At 41.1% G+C, this 10,854-nt stretch overlaps 1 pseudogene; it reads right to left on the reverse strand.

The window, feature by feature from the left end:
* Window positions 1–1,795: 1,795 nt before the first annotated feature.
* Window positions 1,796–8,307, reverse strand: LOC142013443 (CD302 antigen-like; annotated as a pseudogene).
* Between the last annotated feature and the right edge of the window lie 2,547 nt (window positions 8,308–10,854).

Raw genomic sequence — 10,854 nt, forward strand, 5'->3', positions numbered from 1 at the left:
TTCCATGCTCAAAGACCTTAAATTTGATACCAATCTTTTCAGCAGGCTATGGAATTTTTTCTCCTATTTCTTTCCTTTTGTGTGTGTGTGCTCTTCATTTTTTGGATCTGCTTGCAAAAAATATAAAAAATGCCAAAATATTACGGGAGAGGCTGGTCCTGCAAAATGTTCAGCTTTATTGAGAGCAGAAAATGTTGAGAGTTTTACAAGGAGGCCTGTTTTCATAGGCTTTTGAGGACAATCTGCCAAACTGAAAAAGTTCGGATTAGTCACTAAATGTATGCCTATTTATTTAAACCAGACAACAGAACCTTACCCAAAAGAACTTTGCATTCAACAACCAACAGTTTGCTCTAGGCACAGGAACAGCCATGGGTTCCAGGATGACTCCCCAATGTGTCAACCTCTTCATGAGCCATCCCAAGGAAGAATTTGTACAGAAATGCACCATGAAACTAATTATGTCTGTGAAACTTTGATAATATTTTCATATGCTTGGCAGATGAACTAAATTACCTGATTTCCTCCACAGCTTCTGCCACCATCTATTTAATATGCTCACACCAGCTTCAACGTCCTGGAGATCTGATCAGCTGCAACTAGGGAACCCTAAGCCCAGCTCCGAAAAAGAAACCCAGAATCACAACATATACCTCCACAGATCCAGTATCCATGCCTAACACACCAAGAAATCTGTTATCTTCAACCAAGCAGACACCAGAGAGTGTGCTTAGAGGAAAAAAGTCTGGAATGGGACACTCTTCAAACTGCCTGAACCAAGAAATGACACTGCACTGGAGAAGTAGATTGAGTAATGAGGAAAGCCATACAAATACCCCAGGGTGTCTACCAGCTCTGTCCCTTCCACCCATGACTAAAGCCCTGAGGCCCACTATCTTCCCATGGCAAAAGGTACCCTCTCCCCACACTGCCTAGAGGTGTCTTGACTACCCAACCCTTTTGTGGAAGGAGTCCCATTCTGCTTGGAGGACCAGGCACCAAGCCTGCACAGAGAAGACCCAAATCCCACCCTTTCACCTGCCCAGAGAAGCCCTAATCCAGCCTCGGCTAAGTGTTACCTTCCCTCCATTTCTCTCCCCAGATCCCAAGCTGCATGGGAAAAGCTGCAGTGTGACAGTATCTCTTCCCAAATAAATACTTGAGTGTTTTACATACCCCATGCAGGCTCTGGAGCAGCTGAGGTGGAAGTATATTCTCCTCCACGTCCTTGATTCATCAGTCATCTCCCTGGTGTCCATACAACCTCCTCTGCTGCCCAAAAACCTGCGTGTGGAAAAATAAAGCAAATCTTGCCCCCATCCAAGCCACAACTGGGCATTTGGTGGCAGTGACAGTACTGCATCCATCACCTGTGCAAAAACTTCACCCAAGGACATACACTTTATACAAAATGATCACTCAAAATCATAGAATCATAGAATCCTAGGTTTCTAAAAAAAATAAAATAAACAGTTGACTAACTATTGGAGGGTATGGGACAGAGGGCTAATTTACATTTAAGGTTTGTGGCATAACTAAATGCTTGCTCTTTTCAGAATGACACTTCACTAAGACAGACCAGCTCACACTCTTAAGATATTTCCAGATGCACTTAGGAAATTTTAAGAGAATCTATGAAAAGGAACTCTGACAGCTGTCTTCACTAGCTGGGTCCTAACAACTAGCACATTTTTATGCAAGCAAAGTTACACATGTGCTGAAGGGGTTACAGGATTGATGCTTAAGTATGGATGCCACTTTTTGACATTTAAATAAAATTGTATAACTTTAACTATTAAGTAGTATACTCATTTTCTTCATCTAGTAGAACAGTTTCATCAGTGTATGGAATTTCAGGTGTTGAATGGTGTATGGTACATAAAGCTCCAAAATAAATATTTCTTTTGTACAGGAACCAAAATAATGCTGCAGAAACTGTCACAACTATAGTTAAAACTATGAACGAGGTGGGAGTCATGGCAGTTTTATCTGGCAAGTACATCTGTTCATATGCAAAGGCTGTTTTATAAAAGGTCCCTGCAAGAGGAAGATTTTCACAACTGATTTTGCTCCATCCCCCAGACTTAATATTCATAGTAGCACATGTGTTTAGGAGCTCCTCATTACTCTTCTCCTCAATCCAACTGGTAAATTTCATTTCCGACTTGTCAAACCATTTAAAAGTACTATCATCTGCATCAACTAACATGCCCAACAAAATATAATCAGGACCTTGCAACTGATTTTTGATTTTTTCTCTGTAAAGATATTCTCCCCTTTATAGTTGTAATACAAATAATGTCTGCTCCAGAAACACTACCTTTACAGAGATCCCTGGCATCATCAATAGGAGTCAATTAATTTAATAAGCCAAGAAGAAAAATATAGCAGCTACTGCCAAATGGAATCCTAGCAGAGTAAGGGCACCTGGCTGACCTTAGTCCTCATTCTCAAATAAAACCTGCGAATTACCTTCAAAAGAAGAGCCTGGGACCTTAAATTCATAATTTTATTAAGTATCAGAGGGGTAGCCGTGTTAGTCTGCATCTGCATAACCAATGAGAAGTCCGGTAGCATCTTATAGACTAACTGATTTATTAGAGCATAAGTTTTCATGGGCAAAATGTCGTTAGATAATCAGAGCGATTGACTGAGAGATGCTGGTTTTATAGCTCTTCACAGCACTATATAACCCAATAATGCTCCTTAACTCTACAAATGCGGGTGTTCATGACTCACTTCCTTTTGAAGGCCTCATGCAACAGCTTTCACTCTTGTTGACAATAATCTTTTCCACTTTGTATTTAGCTGTGACACTCTGATTACCTTTCCAGACCTGAAGAAGAGCGCTGTGTAGTTCAAAAGTTTCTCTTTCTTTTACCAACACAAACTGGTTTAATAAAGATATATTAAACCAACTTCTAACCACCTTATCTTTAATACAGTGGTTTGTCCTTTGCTAATATTTAGTTAAGATCTGTACAGTTATCTGAAACTTTTTGCTCAGTACGGGAAGTTGGAGGGCTGCCCTCAGTGGGGAAAGAACAAGTAAAGAACTACCTAGAAAAACTAGATGTACACAAATCCAGGGGTCTAGATCCAATGTATCAAAAAATGCTGAGGGAATTGGCGGATGTCATTGCCAAGCCCTTGGCCATTATCTTTGAAGATTCTTGGAGATTAGCAGAGATCCAGGATGATTGGAATAATGCAAATGTAGTGCCCATCTTTAAAAAAGGAAAGAAAGACGATCAAGGGAATTATAGACTGGTCAGCCTTATCTCAGTACCTGGGAAAATAATGGAAGGGATCCTCCAGGAATCCATTTTGGAGCACTTGGAAGAGGGAAAAGTGATCGATAGTAGTCAACATGGATTGACCAAGAGCAAGTCGTACATGACCAATCTGATTAGTTTCTATGATGAGGTAACAGGCTCTGTGGACATAGGGAAGTCAGTGGATGTGATATACCTTGACTTCAGCAAAGCTTTTGTTACAGTCTCCCACAACATTCTTGCCCATATGTTAAGGAAGTATGGATAGGACTATGGCATGGATAGCAATTCCTTCCTGTAATAGGACTATGGCACGAGGAATATATTATCGACCACCTAACTAGGACAGTGATAGTGATACTGAGATGTTAAGGGAGATTAGAGAGGCTATCAAAATAAAAAAATCAGTAATAATAGGGGATTTCAATTATCCCCATATTGACTGGGTACATGTCACCTCAGGACAGGATTCAGAGATAAAATTTCTCGATGCCTTGAAGGACTGCTTCTTGGAGCAGCTGGTACAGGAACCCACAAGGGGAGAGGCAATTCTCGATCTAGTCCTGACTGGAAAGCAGGATCTGGTCCAAGAAGTAACTATTACAGGACCACTTGGAAATAGTGACCATAACATAAGCACTTTTAATAGTCCTGTGTTGGGAAGAACACCACAGCAGTCCAACACTCTGGCATTTAATTTCAAAAAGGAGAATTATACAAAAATGAGGAGGTTAGTTAAACAGAAATTAAAAGGTAGAGTAACTAAAGTAAAATCCCTGCAGGCTGTGTGGAATCTTTTCAAGGACACCATATTAGAGACCCAACTTAAATGTATACACCAAATTAAAAAACAAAGTAAGAGACCTAAAAAAGAGCCACTGTGGCTTAACAACCATGTAAAAGAGGCAGTGAGAGATAAAAAGGCATCCTTTAAAAAGTGGAAGTCAGATCCTAGTGAGGAAAATAGAAAGGAACATAAACACTGCCAAATTAAGTGTAAAAATGTAATAAGAAAAACCAAAAAAGCTTTTGAGGAACAGTTGGCCATAAATTCAAAAAAACAATAGTAAAATGTTTTTTAAGTACATTAGAAGCAGGAAGCCTGCTAAAAAAGCAGTGGGACCCCTGGTCGATAGAGATATAAAAGGAGCAATCAAGGAAGATAATGCCATTGCAGAGAAACTAAATGATTTCTTTGCTTCAGTCTTCACAGCTGAGGATATTACAGAGGTTCCCAAATCTGAGCCGTCCTTTGTAGGTGACAAATCTGAGGAACTGTCCCAGATTGAAGTGTCAGTAGAAGAGGTTTTGGAACTAATTGATAAGCTGAACAGTAACAAGTCTCCAGGACCAGATGGCATTCACCCAAGGGTTCTGAAAGAATTCAAATGTGAAATTGCAGAACTATTAATGGTGGCTTGTAACCTATCCTTTAAATCAGCTTCGGTACCCAATGACTGGAAGACAGCTAATATAACGCCAATATTTAAAAAGGGCTCTAGAGGAGACTCTGGCAATTACAGACCAGTAAGTCTAACATCAGTACCGGGCAAATTAGTAGAAACAATAGTAAAGAATAAAATTGTTAGACACTTGGAAGAACATGATTTGTTGGGCAAAAGTCAGCATGGTTTCTGTAGAGGGAAGTCGTGTCTTACTAATCTATTAGAGTTCTTTGAAGGGGTTAACAAACATGCAGACGGGGAATCCAGTGGACATAAGGTCCCTCACCAAAGGCTCTTATGTAAATTAGGTGGTCATGGGATAGGAGGAAAGATCCTTTCATGGATTGGGAACTGGTTAAAAGACAGGAAACAAAGGGTTGGAATAAATGGTAAATTTTCACAATGGAGGCAGGTAACTAGTGGTGTTCCCCAAGGGTCAGTCCTGGGACCAATCCTGTTCAACTTGTTCATCAATGATCTTGAGAAAGGGGTAAGCAGTGAGGTGGCAAAGTTTACAGATGATACCAAGCTGTTCAGGATAGTCAAAACCAAAGTAGATTGTGAAGAACTTCAAAAAGATCACAACAACCCGAGTGACTGGGCAGCAAAATGGCAAATGAAATTTAATGTGGGTAAGTGTAAGGTAATGCACATTGGGAAAAATAACCCCAATTATACATACAATGTGATGGGGGCAAATTTAGATATAACAGATCAGGAAAGGGATCTTGGAATTATAGTGGATAGTTCTCTGAAGACATCCACGCAGTGTGCAGCGGCAGTCAGTAAAGCAAATAGGATGTTAGGAATTATTAAAAAAGGGATAGAAAATAAGATGAAGAATATCATACTTTCCCTATATAAAACTATGGTACGCCCACATCTTGAGTACTGCGTGCAGTTGTGATCTCCTCACCTCAAAAAAGATATACTGGCATTAGAAAAAGTTCAGAAAATGGCAACTAAAAAGATCAAGGGTTTGGAAAGGGTCCCATATGACGAGAGGCTAGATAGACTGGGACTTTTCAGTCTAGAAAAGAGGAGATTGAGGGGCAATATGATAGAGGTATATAAAATCGTGAATGGTGTGAAGAAAGTGAATATTGAAAAGTTATTTATTTGTTCCCATAATATAAGAACTAGAGGACACCAAATGAAATTAATGGGTAGTAGGTTCAAAACTAATAAAAGAAAATTTTTCTTCACACAGCACACAGTCAACCTGTGGAACTCCTTGCCGGAGGAGGCTGTGAAGGCCAGCACTCTATCAGAGTTTAAAAAAGAGCTTGATAATTTTTTGGAAGTTAGGTCCATAAATGGCTATTAGCCAAGGGTAAATTATGGTGCCCCTAGCCTTTAGTCAAAGGCTGGAGACAGATGGCAGGAGACAAATCGCTTGATCATTGTCTTCAGTTCACCTCCTCTGGGGTACCTGGCACTGGCCACTGTCGGCAGACAGGATACTGGGCTGGATGGACCTTTGGTCTGACCCACTATGGCCGTTCTTATGTTCTTATGAATTGGATACTAAGACTATAAGATAGATAGAAAGCTGGCTTGACAGTCAAGCCCAAGGGGTAGTGGTCAATGGCTTAGTATCTGGATGGTGGTCAGTCTGAAGTGGAGTGCCCCAAGCCTCAATTCTGGGATCGGTGTTGTTCAACATATTTATTAACGACCTGGATGAGTGACTGGATTGCGCCCTCAGCAAGTTTGCAGATGACAGTAAGCTAGGGGAAGAGATAGATAAGTTGGAGGGTAAAGATAGGATCCAAAGTGACCTGGATAAATTGGAGGATTGGGCCAAAATAAATTTGATGCAGTTCAACAAGGAGAAGTGTAGGGTCCTGCAGCTGGGATGGAAGAATCCCAAGCATTGTTATAGGCTGGGAACCAGCTGCCTAAGCAGCAGTACAGCAGAAAGGGACCTAGGGATTATGGTGGACGCAAGGCTGGGTTGGAGTAAACAGTGTGCCCTTGTAACCAAGAAAGCTAATGGCACATTGGGGTGCATTAGGAAAAGCATTTCAAGCAGATATAGAGAAGTTGTTCCCCTCTATTTGGCACTGGTGAGGCCACATCTAGAATATTGTGTCCAGTTTTGGGTGCCCCCTGTATAGAAAGGATGTGGATTTGCTGGACCAGGTTTAGCAGAGGTCAGCAAAAATGATAAAGGGGCTGGATCACATGACCTATGAGGAGAGGCTGAGGGATTTGGGCTTATTTACTTTGCAGAAGAGAAGACTAAGGGGTGATTTAATAGCAGCCTTCAACTTCCTTAAGGGGAGCTCTAAAGAGGATAGACAGAAACTGTTCTCAGTGGTGACAGAGGGCAGAACAAGGAGCAATGGTCTGAAGTTACATAGGGAGAGGAGTAGGTTGGATATCAGGAAAAAATACTTCACCGGGTTTGTGGTGAAGCACTGGAATGTGTTCCCTAGAGAGGTGGTTGAATTTCCATCCCTAGAGGTTTCTAAGTCCTGGCCTGACAAAGTCCTGGCTGGGATAACTTAGTTGGGGTTGATCCTGCTTGAAGCAGGGGGCTGGAATCAATGAGCTCCCTGCCAGCCCTTTGATTCTATGATTCTATGGCCGTGTCTACACTAGCCCCAAACTTCGAAATGGCCATGTAAATGTGTTTAAATTTGCAGGCTTCCTGTTACATGCACACTTGAGGTACATTGGACATGCAACTGGCCAGAATGGACAACTGTGGGGCATTGTGGGATACATGCGGGTCTCTTCTGGAGACCAGTAACGCTGGTTTAAATGGAAGCTGTTGTCACACTATCGAAGTTTACTAATGAAGCCCTGAAATGCATATTCAGCTCCTCATTAGCATGCGGGCTGCCACAGCACTTCGAAATTGATGCGGCTTGCCGCCATGCAGCTCATCCCGACGGGGCTCCTTTTCAAAAGGACCCCACCTACTTCAAAGTCCCCTTATTCCCAGCTGCTCACAGGAATAAGGGGACTTCGAAGTAGGCAGGGTCCTTTCGAAAAGGAGCCCCTTCGGGACGAGCCACGTAGTGGCAAGCCGTGTCAATTTTGAAGAGTCGCGGCCACCCGCATGCTAATGAGGTGCTGAATATGTATTTCAGCGCTTCATTAGTAAACTTCGAAATGGCCATTTACATGGCCATTTTGAAGTTTGGGGCTAGTGTAGACATAGCCTATGATCAGTAAAAATTGACTCGAAATCCCATACGACATACTTAAAAGAAGGGCAGGAGGGGAATGATCAGGAACATATGGGGTCAGTATAATGAACCAGAAAGTCATCTCTCTGGATTGCAGAGTCAAAAAAAAATCTAATCCATTTTATTAGCAGAGAATGAAATTGCTGCCATCTGAAAAAAGAAGCTAAAGTTATATAATTACTGATTGCTGACTTTCTTAAGAAGTGTTGTACAGAACAGTATGAAGAACATTTCATGGTTGTTTAATGCATGTCAGAAATAGAAGACTAGCGGCTGATAGGGTACAAATATGAAATATGAAATATGAGACTTATTTGAGCCTAAGAAGTATCCTGGTGAATAACAGGAAAACTAGGGAGAAGATTATTCCTTACTTGCACTGGGCATGATGAGTTTATCTACTTCTGCAGAAGAAGATGGGGGAGAGGAAGGCTGACTTTTTCTCCTCCAGCTCTTGATCCAAATGAGTGCTTGGAGGCTCTTCAGAGATCCTATTCTTTTTTCCCAGCAACCTTATCAGGTGAGTTTGAGTGTAAATATATTGGATATTTTCTGTTCCTCCTCCACTGATCCACTGTTCCATGTCTTTCTCTCAGGCTATGTCTATGCTACAGCATAACTTTGATTCTAAGGGTCTTATGTCAGTTTTAAATTGTGACTGTTTACACATCAGATACCATTATTTTGAATTTAGGAGACACTACAACCAATATTCTTACTCAGACAACCCAAGTAGGAATAATGGGAAGTTGGAATGTAAGTGTTAGGATTAATGATAGTGTGACAACAGCTTCCATTTAAACCAGCGTTACTGGTCTCCAGAAGAGACCCGCATGTATCCCACAATGCCCCACAGTTGTCTATTCTGGCCAGTTGCATGTCCAATGTACCTCAGGTGTGCATGTAACAGGAAGCCTGCAAATTTAAATTTGAATGCCAGGAATGTGAATTCTGAACAGTATCCCCCTGCCCTCTGTGGCAAAGATCTCAGAGGCTGGCTGTTGACAGAGTCTTCTCCCATGGAAAAGATTTCAGGGGCTACAATGTGTGAAGATGACATCACATACAATCACTTATAGGGCATTTTTTCCCATACTGCACCAACGAAAAAAACAGAATGCTATGGAGCTGAGGGAACTGTGGGATAGGTTCCCACAATGCACTGCTGCAACAGTTGATCTTTGGCAATTTGCTGTGGCAGCACTAACTCAAATTTGTGGATAATTTATGGGGAGGTGAGGATACTCAAATGAGAATTTGTAAAATCCAGTGTTACAAATTTGAATTCCACAAATTTGAATGTATCTTGTAGTAACCTCAGCCTCCTAACTATGCAAAAATTTAAGAACCATCATTGCCACAGGAACAACACAAGTTACTCAAGAAAGCAGCCGTGGTGGAAAATATTGTGTTTCTAATTGATTTATTTAAAATCTGTTCTAAAGAATTCCTCCTCCTTGACTTAATTTATATATTCAGTTCTTTCCATCACTTGCCCACTTTATTTTAAAAACACTCATCTTCACTGCTGCCCTATTTCCCTGTAAACAGGCAGAGTTTGTGGCAGCAAGTTTTACAAATGGCCTATAAACACCAAATTCTCAGTGCAGGGTCTACAGTAGAAGAGAAAGTTGACCTAAGATACTCAACTACAGCTATGAGAATAGAGTAGCTGGATTTGATGAACCTTAGGTTGACTTTCTCCACTGTCCTCACAGCAGGTTAAAAGAAGAAACTCTCCTGTTGACTTCCCTTATTCCTTATGACTGTGAGAAGTACTGGGATCAACAGGGATGCCCTGACCTTCCAATTTAGCGAGTCCGTATTTGACTCACCTTGAAAAGGCCTGCAACAGCATTGAGAGAGACACCTCGTGAAACTGCTGCAACACTGTGGCATCCCATCCAAAATTATTAATCTGATCTATTCAGTGTGTGAACCCTCAACACGCCAAGTTGTTCACAATGGTGTCTTGACAGAATCCTTCAGCATACTCTCAGGAGTGCAACAAGGGTGCCCACTGTCACCTTTCCTGTTGTTGATTACAGTGGATTGGATTATGAGCAGGACAACAGATGGCCATTTTTGGGGCATTCAGTGGTCATGTTTCAAACAGCTAGAGGACATTGATTTTGCTCATGATGTTGCCATCCTTTCATACCAATATGAAAGCATGGAAGAAGAGGTCACAACACTAGGCAAAACTGTCTCAGTGACTGGACTGAACATTAACAAGAGAAAGACCAAGATAATTAAAATCAACCAGTCGAACAACAACAGCATCACACCGGGAGGGGATGACCTGGAAGATGTGGAACAGTTCACCTGCTTGGGGATTATTATGGGCATAGATGGAGGAACAGATAAGGATATTAATGCCCAGGATAGAGAAAGCAACAGCTTCATTCAGGACTCTCCATCCCATGTGGAGTTCACAAATAGGGTGCCCTCAGTTGATACAAACTTGTATAATTACATTGGCTTCAGTGAAGTTATCCAATTTATGCCCTCTGTGGCAATTTATACTAGCCCTTTACATGCTATTTCCTAAACATCTTTCATACACCATTAAGAATGAAAAATAATTCTGTTGAAGTCAATGGAATTATATTGTTGTAAATCTAGAGTATTCAAAGAGTTAATCAGCCCTCTGGACCTTTTTTTACCATTGGAAAATGGAGTTCAGATTTTTTCCCCAACATAAACAGCTCTTTTTATACATCGGGCTCTCTATCCACTCTTCAATTACTTGTAAACTAAAAATATTGTATATTCGACTGAAGAAAAATGCTCTTAAATTTCATTACAACATGACAAAAACTGACATACATAGTAAGATCAGATGAATAAAAGTCTTCTTCTGACCTCTGAGGCTTTTCACCATGGTCAGAACTAATTATCAGTATTTCTTCTTGTACTCAGGTGGGAATAATG

Source organism: Carettochelys insculpta, chromosome 5, assembly GCF_033958435.1.
Source record: "Carettochelys insculpta isolate YL-2023 chromosome 5, ASM3395843v1, whole genome shotgun sequence".
NCBI classification, from domain to species: Eukaryota; Metazoa; Chordata; order Testudines; family Carettochelyidae; genus Carettochelys; species Carettochelys insculpta.